General features: G+C 32.5%; 1 protein-coding gene across 1 annotated transcript in view; it reads left to right on the plus strand.

The window, feature by feature from the left end:
* Positions 1-18,039, plus strand: part of LOC144453974 (2-oxoisovalerate dehydrogenase subunit beta, mitochondrial-like) — an 86,700-nt gene extending 68,661 nt beyond the window's left edge. Inside the window, exon 11 of the mRNA XM_078145350.1 lies at positions 17,970-18,039. The gene's annotated coding sequence lies outside the window, so the exon portion shown is untranslated. The remainder of the gene's footprint in view (positions 1-17,969) is intronic.
* The last annotated feature ends 4,630 nt before the right edge of the window (positions 18,040-22,669 follow it).

The following is a 22,669-nucleotide window of genomic DNA, read 5'->3' on the forward strand; positions in this document are numbered from 1 at the left end:
AAGAAGCATACATGATAAATGCAATGTAATTGAAATAATGAATAAGATCTCTTCACCCTCACTCCCTACAAGTTCGTATGGCACAAGCTTCTACAGGCTTGGAGTGCAAAGATTCCAAAGACCCATACCCATTGGATGAGGCTTTAAGATATGACAACAAAAGATTGCAGAAGTTCATGTGCATTCTGCAAAGCCAAAGCTCATTTTATGCTCCCTTGCAGAAAATCATATCGCAACCATCATGTGGTTAATGGTTTATGATACTTATAGTCATTTGATTTGAAGATTATTTTACCTAATTAGTACCATGAGTATATCTCTAATAGCCACCTTAATGCTTGTCAACAATTTTCCAACCACTTTAACAGGATACAAACATACTGATTTAAAAGTATTATCAAAAGTAACCCTAAAGTTAGCAATTAATAATTAATTCTAAACAGTCAACATTACATTCATGTGTTATGTAATTTTATAGCTAAATCTTTATAGGTGGCATGCATTTGTAATATGCACATGGAGTATTCGAGGTTTGCATTATTAATTATGTAATGCTTGTAGCAAGGTAGTAACTTATTGAACCAATTAGTCTTTAATACAACCTTCAAGTAAACCATTTGAACAGGATTAAATTGCTGTCAACCCAACAAATACGCATGATAAGTTTGCATCCTACCCCAAGACATCTTCATGATATTAGTTTTCATTTGTGGTATCAAAGAGCAAATGGTAACAACTATGCCTTACGTGACAAATAGATCAGGGCTTTGCAGAAACTTATTATTAAACTAGTGTTGGAAATTGCATTATTAGAATTTCGGTCACTGACAAGATTTTATATCATGTAATTGAAATTAAATTAAGTCATGCTATTACATATCCCTTTTCTCCTGCACATGAATGTCATGGTGATATCACATTCCACATGTGATATTAAGCTTGACAGAGAGCAAACTGTAACAAGCACTACACTAAGTTTAATCAGTGTTATCTATTGCTTCTCAATTTCCTACCCCAAAACATCATCATGATATTACATTTCATTTGTGGTATCAAAGAGCAAATGGTAACAGCTATGCCTTATGTGACAAATAGATCAGAGCTTTGCAGAAAAATTGAATCCTACACAATTCAACATTTGTCATCCGCGGGCAAATGCACTAGCTGTCAGGAAATGTGTTAACAAATATCCTCATAATTTCCATCATATTATTATATAAATTTGCTTGAATTGATAATTTCAATGTTAATTACTCTAGTCCAAATACCTACTACACATTTTAATGCGCCTTTTAGTAATGTTGCTAAAACAGTTAGATACAGTAAGCCAAGATATATTGATACATTGAAGCCAGGAAATTTGTTCACAATTAGTTATTGCTCATGAATACTTCCTATATGCTTATCGTTTTAAGTTAAAGTTTATGACATTGATAATTTCAAGTTTATGACTCTAGCCTGAATAGTCAGTACATTTTACTTTTTGCCCATATTGTATTATTTTCATTGTTGTGGTATTTAAACTGGTTAGAAAAATATAACACTGAGAAAATATGATTTTACTGAATGTATGTCAGAGGTGCATTGCATTATCATCAGTGAATGATCTGATTCATGAAAACAAGAAGTTTCCAAATTGTGGCAAAGCATAGTGTAATCATTAAAATGATAATGGGAATGATCTTGATTGGAAAACAAAAAGTTTTAAAATTGTGGCCAAACATATAGATAGTGTAATTATCTGTGATTATACGAATATGCAAAATTCATTAAAATATGGACAAATATCATTTTAGGCCAATCAATTTTATGGCATGCATTCTATGAAAAATTCTATGAGAAAAAAAACACAATATCAATATTATACAATATAATAACACCTTTATGTAAACATGGTGGTAAATTATAAAAACAAGATGAAGCAGCTGGGGTATATATCATTGAAGATAATTTTTATAAAATTAATGGAAAATATCTATTTTACGCTTGATTTGTCTTTTCAAATTGGATATCCATCATACACTATATTACATTTTCACGGTCAAGGTTTTTAATGTCATGATCAATGTTTTTTCATAAGAGTCGTCCATCTCATTGTACGACATATAATATCCTGTAGTGTTCCATGGCTCGACAGTTGGAAATGAAATTCATATATCAATAATCCATTTACCTAATGACAATTAAGTGTTCAAGTGTTGAATGAAGTTTGTACTGACCTTGTGGCTGCTTGTTATTTATTAATCTCGAACATCAAAAAGTACAATAGTTCCTAAAAATTAAATTATAGATTTTAGTCTGAAAAAAAAAATCTTCTTTGCTTTAATGAATCCTTTGTGAATACTAAAATTGACAGATATATGGGGAAATAATAGAAATCAAAAAGTGAGTTCAACTACAAATGAACATTAATCATCACAAGAGCTCTTTTCAAGTGGCCATATGGATAAGGATTGGGTATTTATTTTTGTAGTTTTAATCAATGTCATTCAATTTTATCATGGCTTCCAACTTGAAAAATCAACATCAAACAATATTTGTCAAGTCCTTGTTTGTAACTCAATAAATTGCAAAACAAGAATAAATGTGTAAAAATGTTTGTTATAGTACATATAATACAAAGAAACAAACATTTTACACATTTGTGGTTCAAATCTTGCCCAAGGACTTTAGCCATTCAGAAAAAAACAATGTATTGAGTTAGAAACACAGACTTGGTCTACGTTGTTTCACGTCGATTTTTCAAGTACAGATAAAGCCATGATAAGATTAATATCATCAATATGGCCACCTTTACTTTATTACACAACTATACCTTCAGTAGGTATAGCATGGTAAAAACAAGAACACTAAAACTACTAACAGCAACAAATTTACTGTTAAAAACAGTAACAATGCAACAAATTCTTCGAAAATTGAATAAAGAAATGATAAATACTGCCGTTTTTTTGTGTTTTTTTTTTTTTTTTTGCTTTTTTTCATACCACTTTAATATACATATGAATGAATAACAAATACAAATTAAATTATATTTTTCTTTTTTTACCCTAAGGAGCAAATCGCATGACCGAGTGCATGTCGATAACTTAAAATTATCAATGAATTTATCACCCAGATCAGAGATTCAAATCTTATGGGATGCATTTTTCATGATAAGAAAAACACTTCTGTTTATCATATATCAGTATTGTATAAGTGAAAAACATTAGGCACATGAATTCAAAACAACCCATATAGCCAATCTCTCTAGCTGCAATTAATTATATGGTGCTTTGTATAAAATTCCTTATTCTCTTTTTTAGCTATTATGTTGAAATCATAACATGATAATATTCATTTCACAACCCAATTAAGTTAATAATATAATCAGTTTACGTCAACAGAGGTTTGCAAATTGGTCCCAAAGCTACTAATTAGGACATGTTTATTAGACATTACAAAATACTTGTTGATTGATCCAACATGTTCACGTATACTTTAATTAGTATCACATTATAGAGAGAAGTTTTTAAAGATTATGGACTTATAATTTTATCCAGCCAACAAACCTTATAACATATGAACCATTTATTTTCATCAATTACTGGAAGTTGGTTTGAATATTCTTGAACTATATAGCCAAGTAGCAGCACAAGTTTAAGAGAATTAACATCAGATGAAGTAAATATATGCAAGGCCAGAGACTGCCTCATAGTTTTTATGCTGATCATTTATAACCTTCATCAGATCATCATAACCTTCCAACACAGCAAAGACACCAAAATAATACCTTCACCTTACTTAAAATCTCTGACTATCTATCCATCATTTGAATACCATAGTCTTGGATTACTAATTATATGGGAATAGGATCATTTTTTTTTTAAATTCAAGACCAACTTTTTTATAGCATTGCATTATGACTTTTTTTTATTCCTAAATTTTAATCCTAATCAGAAAATGGATTTAGAGAAAAAGGCAGCTGTCATAGCATCCATGATTGTATTCTATGTAAATCATGTTAGACCTAATTTGCATATCAATGATGGGATCATCTTGTCATCAACATTTCTTACATCAACATCCATATAAACAAATTTCCACTTGTTTTGATTTTAACTGAGTTTTTTTTATCAAACACTATTTTTTATCCTAATTTGCATTGCTAATCCATTAACTTTGCCTCCAATAATCTATCAACTAGACCCAAAAAAAGTATATCCCAAGCAACTTTCACTGTAATCAGCCCAGTAGTTTTTTTAGATGGTGCTATTACAATGGGCTCTATCCGTCGTCGATCTGTGCGTAATACGTCATTTCTCAGACATGCAATATTTGAGTGGTTACCCCCATATTATCAGATGCAAGCTATTTTGGAGACCTTGACCTTTTACCCTGACCTTCAGGGTCAATTTTCAAAATCAAGCCAAATCCTGCCTAAATCAGCATTGAAAGGCTGACACCATAGTCATTTTGACACCTTTTACAGCATAATGATATTTGACTGGCTGCAACCAAATCTGGGTGCAGGATATTGGACAGTTTAGCACAGTTGTGGTTTAGAAGCCTGATAAGGGTTAATAGTTGATGAACAAGCTGAACGACTTATCTTAATTACATAGTCTAGATGATGCGCAGAGATGGCCTGGTCTACCCCTCCATTGTCTATGCATGGTTTGATCATCTTTTTAACTAAAATGGTTAGAGTGACCGGCTTTGAATCTGCAACCGAACCATTGGTTCGAGCCCCACCGCTGTTGTTTTTTTCTGAATGGCTAAAGTCCTTGGGCAAGATTTGAACCATGATTGTGCCTCAGTCAACCAAGCTGTACAATGAGGATCTGCTAGGATAGATGTTACAATATGAATACTTTAATCCCATGTGCTTAAAAGGATGTTGAGGAAGTAAAGGACCGTTGTGCCACTATAGATCCATGAAATTGTAAAGCGCTTTGAGCACAGAGTGGGAAAGCACTAAAGAAAAAACACATTATCATAATAGCCTCTGTAGGGGGCCAAGTGAGAGAACACTTGCCAAGTCAACCACTTAGCCAGCTCTATCATTTTAGGCTAGACTGAGTTTTGAATGAAATTAATAGCGCATGGACTAATGCATTGATTGACAGAAACCCAATCAGTTGTAGAACCCCACTGACATAAATCAGAATGAAAATATCTGTATAAATTGACAAAAAAAAAGTTCCATCTCTAGGGATGTAAAACGAAGCTTAGGAAAATATTCCAATTTGCTTTCATTCATTCAACACCTGTTTGCACAGCAAATTGTGCCTAGCCATATTTTTACTTTTTTCATTTGAATTTCAATTATTGATATAGATCATACAATTCAAATGGGTATAGCTTATAGTTGGGTTTAATTTACAATGGAAAACTTTGCCACATACAAAATATAGATTTAAATCACACAACAGGTTGATTGAAAACGACAGTCATCATTAAACTTACGACACCTGGTAATGTTAATATCTATTAGTTTGTTATCAATAATAATACATACATCAACTATTTATCACCTAAGCTGTCAAAACAATATCACTTGTTAATAGTATAGAAATCAGTTCTACAGCATTATAGGTATAAGAACATTACAATCTTGGCTCCCATGTGGTGCTCTAGCTGAGATATGTCTTTTTCATTTCTCACTGTGGCGCAACTATCATATTACATTCTGATCTGCTTTAATTGGAATTTATCACTTAATAATTGTCATAACACGTTTGAGGAAACATGACAAGGCTACGGCAGGATCTTGATATAAGGCTTTGGATAAATTTTATACTATAATCAAAGGATTTCATTTCAGTATCAAATTTATATGATAGCATTTTGGCCAGCATTATTGAATTTTATGTTATGGAGAGATATTTTCATATTTTCTAGGAATTAACATGTAAAATTGATACATTAGTTTATGGAAAGAAAAAGACATCCGTCCATCCATCCATCCATCCATCCATACATACATACATACATACATACATACATCCATGAATACGTACGTACATACGTACGTATATGCATACATACATCCATCCATACATACATACATACATACATACATACATGTACATACATACATACATACATACATACATGTACATACATACATACATACATACATGAATACGTACGTACATACGTACGTATATGCATACATACATCCATCCATCCATACATACATACCGGTACATCATTGGCAAGATCAATTAAATATATTAAAGATGTTATTTTTCCTCTGATTACTTTTGTATTACCATATATCCCATTCCTATGCTTAATTCATTTCAAGTTGATTAAAACATTCACTTTTATAATTCATACATTATTTCGCCAAATTATCACAGTCCTCCTTCAAATGATACTGAGCCATGGTAATGCCTATAATTATAATATGGTACTTGTATAAGTTTGTCTTATTCAATAGATTGCATCTTTAAGCCTCTAATCTCTCTTGTACACATACTTTGGGAGGATTATATTCTTATGGTTCACTGTATCAATTATTTCAATATTTCTAAACTGACAGGGATTTCAATAAACCTAAAAGGATGCCAAATCTTCACATTTTCTAGGGAAATATGTCTTTTATATGTATGTATGTATGTATGTATGTATGTATGTATATATGTATGTATGTATAGATGTATGTATAGATATATGTATGTATGTAAATACGTACATACATACATATGTACTTATGTATGTACGTATAGATGTATGTATGTATGTAAATATGTACATACATACATATGTACTTATGTATGTATAGATGTATGTATGTACATATGTATGTATATGTACATACGACATACGTACGTATGTATCTGTCTGTCTGTGTTGATATGCATGTATGTATGTATATGTATGAATGTATGAATGACTGTATGTATGTATGTATGTCTATTCATTGGATTAAGTGTATGTGTAACGATGTCGCCTTCAACTGTTCCGTAGATTCTCACTAGAATGCTACTTGGATCTTACTCTCTCCAACACTCTCGACACATGGACACTTACACAGAACTTCTCAGAGAAGGAGATGTAGCTTTATTGAGCTCTCTTCAGCTCTCAAAAACCAAATCTGCTAAAACTTACAGAACACAAGTCAATTATATCCTACCCCACTTCCCATAGATCATCTGTGCTCCAGCCCTTAATTCTACACGTCATTGGATAAAAACACTGAATCATAATTGGCCAAAGATATGGGATTATGCAAATCCACTATTAAATTAATGCCCTGTTTGGCTTGGGCCAAGTGTAAAGGGATTTACATGTTTCCACACCTGTATCCATTTACTAAACAATAGACTAATTAAATTTCCTTTGAAGCTCACTAGTACATCCCATTTACTATGTTGTCTTTGGTTCTCAGTTCACTTTATATCTGGCTACTTATAAATTCCTTTACATAATAGGATTACACCCTCTTTAGTTTCAAGTTCAATGTTTTCATATCATTAACTGAAGTTTGACCTTGATTATAAAACTTAACCACTACTCTATGACAGTATGCTAGCTGCTTCTAAGTTTGTATTGAGCACCCCAGTGAGACAAGTTGATACATATACAAATATATATGTATATGTAGAATGTACATGGTTTTACTTCTTTCCTCACAATACTGAATACATTTCATTCTTAATATATATTATATACACTCAATTCAAATTACTTTTTAAATTTTCAAAATGAACTTTTAAGAGTTTATCTCAGTTACAGAGTACTTGAAATATTGAAGAAGTATTTTTTATGGATACATTGAAGTAAGAGGGAGTTTTATTCATTTAGTATAACCCTTTCATTTAAACTATATAGAAAAGGTTCTTTGAAAGATATAATGAGAGATCAGACAGCCATCATAAACATATTTTGAAAATTTCATCATCTTAATTAACACATTCGTCCTCTTTGTGACAGCATTACACTTTACACAAGTACTAAGACAAATGCTCTAGTATGCAAAAACGGAAGATCGATATAAGCGAGTATACACTTTGGAAGATCTACGCTTTCACACTACAAGATGACTTTTATGTCTCTAATTTGTTGTAATGTACAATTACTCCTTAACTTTATTACACCCATTAGACTACTTGTTGATAGTTATACACCATATAAATCTATGTTTAGTATCATTAATGAGATATAACTCTGACCATATATTCTCCTTTCTTGTACAGCATTTCAACCAAAGCAATTAACCTTGTGTTTTAACCATATCAAGACAGTAGTGATTGTGACAGTTTATTTCCTGAAAGACTTGACAGATGAAGAATTTGATATATTAAAAACATCCTACTGAATTTTCCCAGAGTATTGTTGTACATTTTAGAGGAGATCACCATTCCAGGAAATAGAGACATTTTCATAAACTATGGGTTCTGGAGAGACATTTCATGATTTTATACATCATCTATATTTCATCTGCGATTTCAGAGAAATGACCAGTTGATCTAATGTGTCTTTATAGGGTATCTATAATTATTCAGCCATGAATAATTATTTCTGCAGACTCCCATGTGGCAATGGCCCATAAGGCACAAGATCAACTTGATATTTCTCTGAAATCACAAATAATTTTAGCTAGGTTGTATAAAATCATGAAATATGACTCTCCAGAACCCAAGTTTATGAAAATAATTTCCTAGAGTAGCATTCCCCATTAAAGCTCTAATCAATTCCCGTAATTCTTGATTGACAATTTATAATAGATGCAGGATATTCCCTATGATTAAAACCTGAATATGGTACATGCAAATTTTACTTTATACACAATGTTGTTTTGTGGAATATCTAGTCTACCCCACAGATGAAGGAAATATGTTGAATTGTTAATAAAGGGAAAAACAAATTATGTACTTTTTTTAAGCAATTGCCTGCTATCTTAATTTCTCTTTTTAGTGCCTTACAATTTTGCCATAAGAGTTTCTCACTTCTGTGGTAATCAGATGGCTAGATCAATTACTAGTAGTAAGTTAGACTGATCTAGCCATCTGATGACCACAGAAGTGAGAAACTCTGGGCTTAAGTCCTCCCTAATATATATATATATATATATATATATATATATATATATATATATATATATATATATATATATATATATATATATATATATATATATGTACAAACAATTCAAAAATATATATATATACAAACAATTCAAAAGAATAAGGATATATAAGTTGTTACTCAGAGTTTCATGCTTCCTCAGCGATCGTCAGGCGAAACTCTGAGAAACGACTTATAACATCCTTCTTCTTTTGAATTAAGTCTATAATGCTCTGCTACTAATATTGCATCTAGCACTGTTTTCTCCAATGAGACACTTACACTATATTGAACATGGATTGCATATTATGCCCAGTGTACCATATATAGTGTGTCTCTATGAAATCTGCACATTTAGTGTAATTGCATGAAATTGTGGATTAAAGATAACAAAATCTTTGGTAAGTATGGCCTAACTTTGTCTGTTAATATCCAGATAGTATTCCAGTAAAGTATATGTACATCCAAGCTAATTTGTGAAATATGTACAAATTATACCAGTCTTCATCTACCAGCAAATTATATTTTTAGGGTTTTTTCCTTCCTATATCCATATCTATTTTGATATTTCCAGAAGGTATCTAACAACATGCGTGTACATGTAAAGATATTTTGGGAAACATTAGTAAACAACTCCCTGGGAGGCAACATTCTTGCATATTTACAATAAGCAAAGCACAAACAAGAAAACACATTTGTTTTATGCTGGCAGTATACCTTTACCAGACAGCTAGTATTGTCATCTAGGGCATGATCGAATAAGTGAGGAAGGTACAGCCATATGTTGATGGCCTGCATTGGCCTTTGAAACATGCATACCCTATGTATCCAGAGGTCGTCGTCCTTTAATATTCACCCTATAATTAGCAATGTATGCAGGAGGGGTATCCCATAATACAGTTGTATGTCATAACATTTACATTATTACACAAAGTAACATTATACAATTAATCCATGATATGTTACAATGAATCCAGAAATATCCTGTGAGTCATTATTATGCAAAAAAAGTACAAAAGGTATTGCAGTGTTACAATTTTTTTCAGCTTTGTATGGTCACACAGACTTTAGTAATATAATACTAAAGTTAAAACTGTTGAATAGAAAGTAAAGTTATGGGTTAATATATCATATATGTTATAATTCTACCCAGATTTGGCAATTTTGAACATTTAGCTCAATTTATGCACAGGATGTGCATTTTTTCCTTTTAGCAATTTCAAAAGATTTTTTTTTATTGTAAATTGCCTGATGTGAATGTTTAATGCAAGCAATTCATTACTGGGACAAGCCATTAAAGAAGCAAGTCCACTTGTTATCAAAGAGTACCAATATTTACACATGTGATGATGGGCTCTTACATAACACAAGTAAACAGTGTAGTTTACAGCGTAAGATCATTTCTAAGGAGTGGGTCAATTGAGGCAAACCTTATCTCCGTCTTATATCAGTTGTTATCAATTTATTAGGCTATTATAAGTAACACTACAAACAGCTTTAGAGATGCAAACAACTTTTATGACACCCGTTTTCGTCAGGCAAGCCTGCGGGTTTGTTGCACTTGGACCGTTAATGGCTTGTGAATGTCATGTTTAAGCTATCAACTTTTCTTTTTAAATTATGCAAATATGTAGGGTCCAATGAGGCATACATTTATTTAAAATCATTTGTAAAGTCAACATCCTGCATAAACTTTAACACACATGCCACTTACCAATCCCAACCTCAGATAACACAATGTTCCTCAAATTTAGAGCACAAAGTGAAATTTATTTTATTCACAAACCATCCAAAAGGGATAATATAGCCCAATGACAGATTATAAGTGTTGATTGTTAATTCAGGAGGAAACCGGAATACCTGACGAAAACATGCATTGTTAAACTGACCTATCTCTTCTCAGTGCTTACAGCATATCTGAAGGGAGTTATTAGACCCCGGCAACATGAGGCACTTGCAGTTTACCACTAGGCCCTGAACAACTCTACAATATGACCATATTGACTACTAATCTGTGTTATATAATACATAAATGTATACAAAACTTCGCAACTTTTCACTAATGACAACACTTGATGGTAGTGGGCAGGATGGTCAAATTCTCGGAAGTTTGACTAGTATTTGATAATAGTTGCCACATTTTATATGCCAATGCAATCTCAATGTCATAGCAACTCAACCGGTGTCGTGATAAACAATGAAATGTGGTATATGAAATGCAATTTAATAACAATCTGAACTTGCCAAATTTACATACAAAACAGAAGTCAATGACTAATAAAATAAATATTTATTCAATCAACTGATATATTACTTTTACTGAGAGATAATGGAACTGAAGAAATACATCACTCATTGTAAACAGTGCAGCACATAAAATTCAGAGGCATGCATGGTTGTAATGGATTACATATCTATTCAAAAATACAGTCAATAAATAGCTAAAGCACACACATACATACATACATACATACATACAGACAGACATACAGACAGCAGTTCTTCTTGAAAAACATTCTATGAACAAATAACACAGACAGTAACATTACCTGCATTGTGTTTCTTAGTCTCGGCTCCAGCTATTTTTGTTAATTTTTGTCAATTTGTAAATTTACCAATACACCAAACTTTAAATAAAATGGTGAATTGTGAATTAATACCTCTCTGATAGTTGTGGTTGCTATTAAACTGCAGTGTGTTCACTGACTTGATGTCAGTGTATAAATAGTTGTGAAAACAAAATATTTGTTTATTGAGAAAATTAAACTGTAATCTGCATGATGCTGATAGGGTTCCATCACAAGGCAAATATCCTATATGCTTAATAATAACGTACAGAATAATTGAGTAAAAAGTGAAAAACCCAAATTATGGGTAAAAATTTATTCAAAATTCCAGTTATAAAGCTGCTTCATGATATACATTGTGTAAGTCATTTTAAAAATATAGCATTGCCTAAGCATTAGAAGCAGCTGCACTATGAGTCAGACACATAGTGACTGCAATCAATACAATATCTAGGATATATCACTGGATTGAGATGAATGGTAATTGACACATGACGACTGTTTGATTCAGTTGATGGCCCCAGCTGACGAATGATTCTATCACCCTTAGATGACCACATGATTTGAGATGGCTGCGAGATATATAATGCTCCACCAGATGACAGAATCGTTGCAAATTAACATTGTGTGTGCTAACAGACGACCTGTTGTTCACCTCATCTGGGACTGTTAGTCTCTAATGAATAACTCCCAGGGACTTGTATAATCATAAGTTATACTGTCCATACAAACTCTCTCATCCATCCCAATTGTACAATATCTGACATGTCTTTGCCGGAATCCTGTCCACATGACTGACGCACAATTATTGATAAATTACCCACAACATAAGAAGTTGTATCTGACAGATGTTATCTTTTTTCTTACAAGAGAAAAAGCAAGAAGAGTTTTATCATATCTGTGCAGGTCCAGCAGTCATGGAATCAGTGACAAATTATATACAGACAACAAAAGTAACTGTATCTGGGGCATTAAAAAATGTATCCGAGACTAGATCTGTATTGAAAATTTCCATTTAAATAAGTGATGATAAAGGGAGCAAACCTTGGAGACATGACTGGGAAAGTTCTAACATTAAATTTCTAATTAAAGAATGACACTATTATGTTTGTGACTCTTTTATCATAAAAAATCTATGATATGTTTCACTGGCTTTATTTGTTGATCAAGTAGACAAAGGGTAATTTATTAGCCCTTTCACTTCCTCTATCTTCTCAGCAATATCATTATTTCCCTCAGTTTAATGGATAAAGATGATTCAACTATTCATCTTCCAGGCATCACTAAATTTTTCTTATGTTTCTCAAATTTTGGAAAAATAATCAGGTCTGTATATTGAGTTGGGTATCATATTTACTCAATATTGGATGAGTACAATCTATTTGCTTCTTCCTAGCAATTATAATTTTCATTTCCTGATTGTCAAAATTTGCAATTATCTGATGTAAAGCTTATGTTGGACAACATTTTCAATGAATATATAACCAAATGGCAGGTGGAAGAAAAGTGAGTTGAGCACACTGTGACCTTACACTTATATTTGAAACCTAATAGATCAAGTTCCTAAACATATTGAGCTACTATTATTATGTACATGTCACAGCTTTAATGATATCTTGGTAATACATTATACCATGCACAAGCCAAGATATTGCCTTTGAACAGAAAATATGGATTATCTACTGTGGTTGTTCTATGTACGTCATGACAACCTGTGTCTAATATCATTGGTTCTGTGGTGCTAAAAATGAGTCAATACATTCCAAATTGCTATTCGTGAATAATACTTGAGAAGTATTACTTTATTGCCTTCATTCCCTTTATTCCCTTCATACTGGTTACTGCTACACCACTACTCATCTAGTGACTTGTAGTGATAAGGCCCCTTAGGTCACTCATATTTTTCTTGGCTGAATGGAGAAAAATATTTGGGAAATATAATATCCAACATAACCTTGTAATATACAATATATTTAGAAGGTTTGACCTTGCATTAGGACATCTGGCAATATTTTATGTGCCAATAATTTAATACATGTCATCCTGCCCAACAGATGGTATTCGGGATGTTTATCACTAGCAGCCTGATAGCTGAATTCAAAAACCCACAATGATTCAGCACACTGTCTAAAAATATCATGCAGGTAATACAACACACACCACAACTGTGAAATTATAGTCACAACCAGTAAGTTACTTTGTACAGCTATGATAACATAAACTGTTTTTTGATGTACATATAGGTTAAAGGGGACTGCCACTCTAGGAAATAAAGGTATTTTCGTAAACTTAGGCTTGTTGCGAGTCATTTCATGATTTCACAGCTTGGTTGCCAAGAAACACAACACTCAACACTTTGTCACCTCTATTGTTCTAGCAGTGGTACACAGTTGCATCATGGGACTTAGCATACATACAGATGTATTAGATGAACAAAGCATATTCATGACTCATAATTAATGCATATTCATTACCTTCAAATAAACAGTACTAATTAGACAATATCTCCTTTGAACGCAAGCTTTAAATTTAGTAATGTAGTACATATATAGCTTGTCTTTGTTGGAAATATTAGACTGCAGTTAGTTCTCTGTATTACAATTGACATGATATTTAGATAAAAATACTTTAAATGTGTGGATCCAATAACAATCCATAAAACTTTTACTATGTGTGAATAACATGTAACATGTAACATACGTCCATGTAATCGATATTGAGAAGAGAATTAAGGGATCAATGATATGCATAGCTAGAATATATGATTCATTGATAATCGGCTTCAATATTCTAGAGAAGTATAAAAGCCTACAACAGTATTAGTAAATGGATGGATACCTTTTTTTAGCTCCAATGGGGAGTTAGGATATTAGCTTTTGCAGTTTTTTAGTGGCTATTAGGTATTTCAGAAAGTCAATCTCTATAATATACATAATCATACTATTGTTTCATTATATATACCGGCATGTTAAGCTGATGCTTTAATTAAGGGTACTATCAAAAAATCTGTGGTAGTTTTCCTCTTGGTTTGGTATGCTTGTTCCTTAGTGGATATTTTCTGACACTACTTCACTTTTGATGTAACATCTCTTAAAATAATTGTAACTAATTTCTACCTAGTATTTTCATTTTAAATTTGCCTATTTCACTCATGATCATTTTGTCGTCAACTTTCACACTTAGTAGATCCAAAACGTAACCAGCTTGCCAATGGAATAAACCTGTGATTTTTGATTGACCAAACAATGTTATATTTGTACTTATAATTAATCAATCAATCAATCAATCAATCAATCAATCAATCAATCAATCAATCAGGTCGAACTAACTCAGGCACTTTTGACAAATTTTCTCCATTGCTCTTTTTGTAGCATAATTGCTTGTAGGTCGTATTGATTTATACCAGAGTCTCATTCCAGAGTGTTGACAAAGGTTGTAACGGGCCAGAACGCCCTTTTGACCTTTTTCCATGCTGATGTTCTTAAAGTAGAACTTGGTGGATAGTAAATTCTAACTCTCTCCTCCAGTAATAAAGTTGAAAAAGTGTATACCATGAATTTTAACACCAGCATTGTAGAAGTTTACACTATCTATGAAATGTATACATACCCAAAGAAGCATCCAAATCAAGTATATGGCCAATACACTCATTAATTGGCTTTTTTGTGATTCAGGCTTTTGACCAAAAATTAGAATCACCAAAAGGGTTTCTGACTTACTATTAGACACACAAGCAGTTGAATGGATGAATAGATAGATATGGCTGGATGGATGGACAGATGCTTTATTTTCCATTATCATTGCACTTCAAATGCAGTCCAGTCCATTCTGGAAAATATATACATTGTCTTAAAGTAATATATAGGTTCTGGAGAGTCATTCACGATTTTAAAACACCTACAAATGCTTGCTATTTCAGAGAAACATTGAGTTGATCTTGTGCCTATATAGGTTATCTTTACTGTGGGCCATTGCATGATGGGAGTCAGCAGAAATAATATATTCATGGTTGCACAATGAATATTCATGAGCCCTGAGTGCTTTAAATTCCCTTTCGTATGAAACATCTCACCAGAACCCAAAGTTTATGAAAATGCCTTCATTTCTTGGAGTTGTGATTCCTTTTAATATTGAATCTCAATTAATTCACTCAAGTTCAAAATGACCAGAAACTACTGTGTTTATAACCAACCGATGGCACCATGGGGCTCTGAGCTGTAATATCCAGACACCTAGTTTGCAATACAGCTGAGTATACATTATATCACCTCACATTTACTGTACAGAGAGGGATGACATTTAAAGACAGTGTACTGAAAAGGGGAGCGGGGTTCCACAATTAGATTTAAAATGTAAAGCAAAACTTGAAGGGTTGCACAATATGTCATTCATGCAATTCAATATGTTCTGATTCAGCAGTCATTAAAAAATATCATACAGGTTTTAGACACAACAATACGGAATAGTAACTCTATACAACAACAGAGGCCTGATAAATGTAATGTTACTGATCACAAGCGGTGAAACATTCAACATGTATTTGGAAATGCCTAATAGAGATACACCCCCACAGAGGTATGATACCATGAAATTATACTGTACAATGAGGATGACATTTCAGTACGGAAAAGAATCCATACTTTATCAGACTTTTGAAATGTGAAATAAATTATCCATGTCTGAGGAACTGTTGGTGGTAGAACAGTCAATGATTGATATACATATGGACATTGGGTTCAGTAACCCAATTTATTCAACTTCTATATACTAGTATATCATATAGTCTTCAAACGAAAGTATTATTATGATTTTGTCATTCAAAGATTACTAAAGCTCAAGGATGGTAGAACACATTTGAAGCACGGTAGAAACCTGCCAAGTATGGTGGCCTGGTTGGCAAGGATGGTGTTTGCATCATGATTTCTCCATAGTGGGGAGAAATCTGCACTCCACTCATGCAGTCATGACTTAATATTACTGTATCAGCAAACAGGTGGTTCCCAAATATGAGGGATATGTGCACAGTTGTAACAGCAGTGTATATTTATATGATATAAACTTACTTAGTATAATCCCAGGAAATCTCTCATTGATATTTATGTTTTTTGATAATAGTCATGAACGTTAGTGTTATATACATATAAGATAAAGTTCTAAGCTGGCAATATGTAAAAAAGACATTTATATACTACCAATGACACTGTCGACTTGGTGGTTTATATGAGTATATGTGGGGAATAATTTAGAATTTATGATTTTAAATTTTAAGTTATACTTACAATTAGAAATTCATTTTTGTACTATACTGAGTGAAACCATGCTTCTTGATATCATGAATTCTTATCAGTGTAAGAGTTGGGGTACTATCTTCTTTTTTCTATCTTGGCTCAGATGTGGGGTTTTTTTTACTGCATACTTTATGAAACCATTCTTTCAGTTCTTTCTTACATATCTACAGTTTATACAATGACATTAAATAGCCTCGAAATCTGTTCATTTTCAGTTGTTTACCTAATAGATTTTTTAATCAGACCTTTGTTGGCATGATTTGTGATTTTTACAGCTGACCTAAGGAGGCAGGATTTGTGATTATAACAACTGTCCTAAGGAGGCAGGATTTGTGATTTTTACAACTGACTAAGGGAGGCAAGATGTGCAATATTCAAACTATTATCTAAGGAGGCAGGATGTGATTTTAGCTACTGACTTAGGGAAACAAGATATGTAATTTTAACAACTGACCTAAGGAGACAGGATGGGATTTTTACAACTGACCTGAAGGAGGCAGGGTGTTATTTTTACAACAAACCTAAGGAGGCAGGATTTGTGATTTCAACAACTGACTTGGGGAGGTAGGCTTTATTATTGTTACTACTGACCTAAAGCAGAGAGGATTTGTGATTTTAACAACTGACTTAGGGAGGCAAGATTTGTGATTTTAACATCTCATCCAAGGAGCCAAAATGTAGTTTGAAAAACTGACCTAAGGAGACATAATTCAAATCTTGCCAGCACACATTAAGTTATAACCTTCTATGCTATGAAACTTTACTTCTGCCACAAAATATGACTTGGGCCATCACTCATTCATTAATTTGTTGACAAATGTAGTAATTTGATCGTCACAAAAAGGCATAATGCCACAATATAGATACATCCAATATTAAATACAATCTATAATTGGTAAACATTGAATGACAGGTGCAAAACTAGATTTGGAAATACAGTCACTGTTACTGTAATAACTCTATTCTGCTCTGAAGGATTGTGGGTATGCTGTAAAATATTTTGAATGGCCAGTAATTTGTAGATTCAATACAAGTTTCACCTTTTGGCATTTATTTCCAGCTAAAGTTCTTGGGCGGCAAGATTTGAACTACTGTGTTCCAGCTGCAGTCAACCAACATGTATAATTGGGGCATTGGTTTATTATGTGATGGATTTTAAAGCCGTACAGACAGACAGCAGGGATTGTACAAATGTCCAGGGAATAAGTACATAAGGTTGTGATCTGATGTCTTTGCTATTAAATTGTTCAGTGCTTTGGTCAAAATATGGTTAAAGAAGAAGGATGGATATAGATGAAAATCTGTGGAAATATGGCCATTGAAACAAGATAAAATTAGTTAAATTTTGGTGGAGATCACATCTCAGATCTGAAGTTTGGTGACTATTTAAATGAAGGCATGGAAACTGGTATTAACAATTTCACTCCAACCCATGACTGCCCTTTTTATTTTATTTTATTTTTTTTTGCTACCTGATAATGTGTTTTGAACTGGCAAATTTTGATACTGTACAACACAATGTATCATATGATGCATCACATTCTTACATAACTTCTCCATAATGCCACCTTACATAAAATGGCCATATGGATGAGGATTTGGTAATTATTTTGGATTTTCAATTTATAAAATTTTTTATCATGGCTTCCTCCTTGAAATATCAATGTGAAACAACATATACCAAGTCTGTGTTTGTAACGTGTGGTGAAAAGCTACAAAAAATTGTAAGAAGTTTGTACAATAACAAATATTTACAAAATTTATCAATCTTTTGCAATGCAGTGAGTTACTACAAGGACTTGGTTGATGTTGTTTTCCATTGAATTTTTCAAATAGGAAACCATGATAAAATTGTTTTATAAATTAAAAATCCAAAATTGATACCAAATCCTCATCCATATGGCCACTTTAGGCTTGTTCTAAAAGTTTGTAATCTAATCAACCAAAAGACAACTTCAGCTGAGATTGTTTTAAACAGTAAACCTGGTGTTGACTAATGTTCTGTTTTTAAATAAAGTCTTGAACAAACATACACAAAATATTAAACAACATAGTCAACAAATGAATCGTAATAACTGCCATCAGCTAAAAAAATTTGCATTAACCATCGGCATAACTAAATTTTTAATGTGTGTGGCCACTTCCAAAGGGAAACCACCTGTTGGAGTGCAGTCAATGGTACATGGTTTGATTAGAATATTCATAACGTCAGTCAGCAATACTGAATGAACACTGGCAGTTGTTTGATGTAGGTATACATGATTTGCATACCAAATCAATACATTGTTATGTAAATTAGAACATTCTATTTTTAGAAATGCAAGATTGTAACATTTTGTAACATTTCAAAACTCTAAACTTAAAGGTTGTCAGAGAGACTGTAAATGTTATACTTTATATTGAAGAGAATATGCATGCTGTATTTATCAAATAGGTACACTACAATTTTCTGATTCAGCTCTTAAAACTCTACTATATGCCTCAGTGCTAACCCTGGTCCATTACCACCAACTGGGTAGTTTAATTGTTGGATCGATGACCCTAATAACATAAAATGAGTTGGGTTTCATTTCAGCCAAATCTTCAGGGATTCATGTGTGAGATCAAAATTAGTGCTCATTAGCCCATAATGTTGATAGTTGAAATAGAAACTTTCCTATGAGTGTCATCTTTATGCAAGTGATTCTCAGAGTTTTATTTCAAAACAATTTTTAGTCTTGGACAATCAGACCAAAATCTGTCCCATCAAAATGTTAGTACAATAGTGAATTATTCTTACGATGTATGGCATTTTCAATTTAGATAAGTTACTTTTTTCTCTCTAAGTCATATACTATGCATCTGTCTCCCTGCCCCCCCCTTCTCTGTCTGTCTGTCTGTCTGTCTGTCTCTCTCTCTCTCTCTCTCTCTCTCTCTCTCTCTCTCTCTCTCTCTCTTACAGAAATAAATCGACATATGAAAGAAATGTTTGTTTAATATATTTATTATTTATATATTAGAATTAAATCCTTGTTATCATAATCATTTTAGTGGTTGCTTTTAGTGTGTGTGTGTGTGTGTGTGTGTGTGTGTGTGTGTGTGTGTGTGTGTGTGTGTGTGTGTGTGTGTGTGTGTGTGTGTGTTTATTGCGTTTCTAGGCCTCCGGCCCATGTGCAAAGTTTACAAAATAGTGAAAAATATGTTTCTGTCGTACAAAAGTGAGAAAAATATATTACATAGTTTGAAAGTTTTCATCTCCATAGCTTTGTATACATATTTACATAAATTGAGCCAGATATCTGAATTAGCAGTACTTATTAGAATTATAAACTTATTGTAATTGGGTTGGGTTAGTTGTTAACATTGATTGGTAAGAGTCGATTTCTAATAATTTCATCATATACTGGACAAATTAACAGAAGTGATACTCATCTTCGACATCCCCTAAGTTACAAATAGTACACAATTTATTATGAGAATCAATACCATGATGCCATCCCGGTAGCTTTTAGTACCGGTAACTTGATAAGTTTTGTTGTCAGTTCAGTTTGGAAACCAATCTCTCTGTTACTTGTTACTTAATATTGATCACTCCCTTTTCTGGTATTTTAAACTTTCATTGAAATATCTCTTTTGTCCCAAAGTATCAGATTCTATGCATCAAAAAAAGGTCTTTAAAGTAACCCTTTTAGCAGCATAAACAAATAAATGATTCACACACACATATATATATATTTCTATATTCTTATTAAACAAACAATATTGAAAACCCAGCCAGTAATTCCTGTACCCTATTCATGTATCACATAAAGATGTGCTTTTTTAGGAGACAACGGATGGCTGCACTTAAAGAAAAATGTCAATAGCTCATACAAGAACTACTGTATTAAATGTCCATTTTCCTCTTAGACTGTACAGACATGCAGGTAGTACAATTGTTACATTTTAATATGTTATTGTTAGCACTTGAATACATGTTTTTAATTTCCATATGTTTGTCGTGGTTTTTTCATTTTGCTGATACTTGTTATTCTAGCTAGGGAATGGACGCCTTGTGAATTCAAATTTTATCAAACTTAGTGTATATTTAGATGTTATTCCCCAATAGGTGTCTTTCTCACTACGAGATGAAAACGAGTAGTGACAACCTTTAGTATTTTCCGGCTGAATGAAGAAAAATGCTGGAAAATAACATAATTATGCCAGCGTCAACAATGTCAAGGATAAATCAGGAAAAGTAATGGCAATTTTGAACGTTTTGACTCATTGTCGTGATGTAGAACAACCAGAGTATATATGCCATATTTTTTGGTAAACTTGGCTTGTACCGGTACATGGTATAACTCACAAAATCAAATGCTTTGGTTTCATTCACTTTCACAGCACAAACTTGGCATTGATTCGGACTTACTAGGCATCTATAAGTAGTACAGCAATAAGTTGAAATCATGATTCAAAGGAGTTACTAATTTTTGGGTGCGGACCCATAAATCAATTTGATTGGATATATAATTGTATCATAGTATGTGAACAGCTACACAAATATATTAACCTACAGGTGACACTGTTCAGGGTGTATGATATTATGAGTAAATCATTGTATCTACCAAAACAGTTTTTAAGAAATCTTCAAGTTGGCAGCAATAGGAATCTCCATGACTAGCCAAACTCTAAGGCCAAAAAAAAAAAAAAAAAATAATAGCGACGACACAATTTTATTTTTTTCTATTCTCAACAAACCTGTTACATCTACTGTTTACTGTTCTTTTTATTTAGTGCTTTAGAGCAAGTGTGTATGTGGGGGCAGATGTTATTTGCTTGTTCAGGATTGGCTCTGCAGTAGTAGTAGTAGGGAGGGTTATTTTGGTGTTTCTCTCCTGGATCTGCGGATTGCATGGGCTGGACAAACACACACACAAAAGACCAACGCAAGGGTATTTAAGTGATGCGCACGCTGATCAATTCTCTTTTTTGGCCTAATATATACTTATATCAAAGTTATTAAAGACAAATTAGTCTTGTGAATTCTTCCTTTTTTTTCTAATACTCCTTTTAAATCTTGGTAGCAACATTTCAAAAAGACATATTATTTATAATATCAATGTATTATCATATAGTTACATCACTTTAATCTTCTTCTAACTATATTTCCTCTTGACAATGTTGAGATGATATAATCCACCCTTAACATTTAAAGTGATCGACTCAATGTGATATGATTCGCTTTAATCTCATAAATTCTCTTTCAAGGTAAAACCCTCAAAATGGGTTTTAAGTTTATGACTGTAGTACATTTGTACCAGTCTAAATCTAGACTATATTAATTTTATAACATTATAATTACTACTATTCATATAGCTTTTAGATTTATGAGTAAACTATTATATTTGCCTGTTACTGTAGTATATTTGTACCAATCTAATTCTCCAATATATTAATTTTATAACATTATAACAACTACTATCTAAAAAAACACATTTTGCAGCTGGAATGAGATAATGTTAATAGTTCAATTAATTTCAACAATGAGACCAAATTTTCCTACATGATAGTAAAATATATCGTTTACTGTGGAATGGCAAATTAGAAACGAATGTGATATTTGGATCCATTTACCATGGACCTTGAACACACAATGATTTAATTATTAAACCATTAATTAAAACTGGTGGAATATAATATGTCTATAAATTGATGGAAGAGTTGGTTCCTGTTTGGAGAGAGACAATAATGAATAATTAAACTCACTGCATGACACACACACACACACACACCTACCTA

The sequence above is a fragment of the Glandiceps talaboti genome, chromosome 3, assembly GCF_964340395.1.
Source record: "Glandiceps talaboti chromosome 3, keGlaTala1.1, whole genome shotgun sequence".
NCBI lineage: Eukaryota > Metazoa > Hemichordata > Enteropneusta > Spengelidae > Glandiceps > Glandiceps talaboti.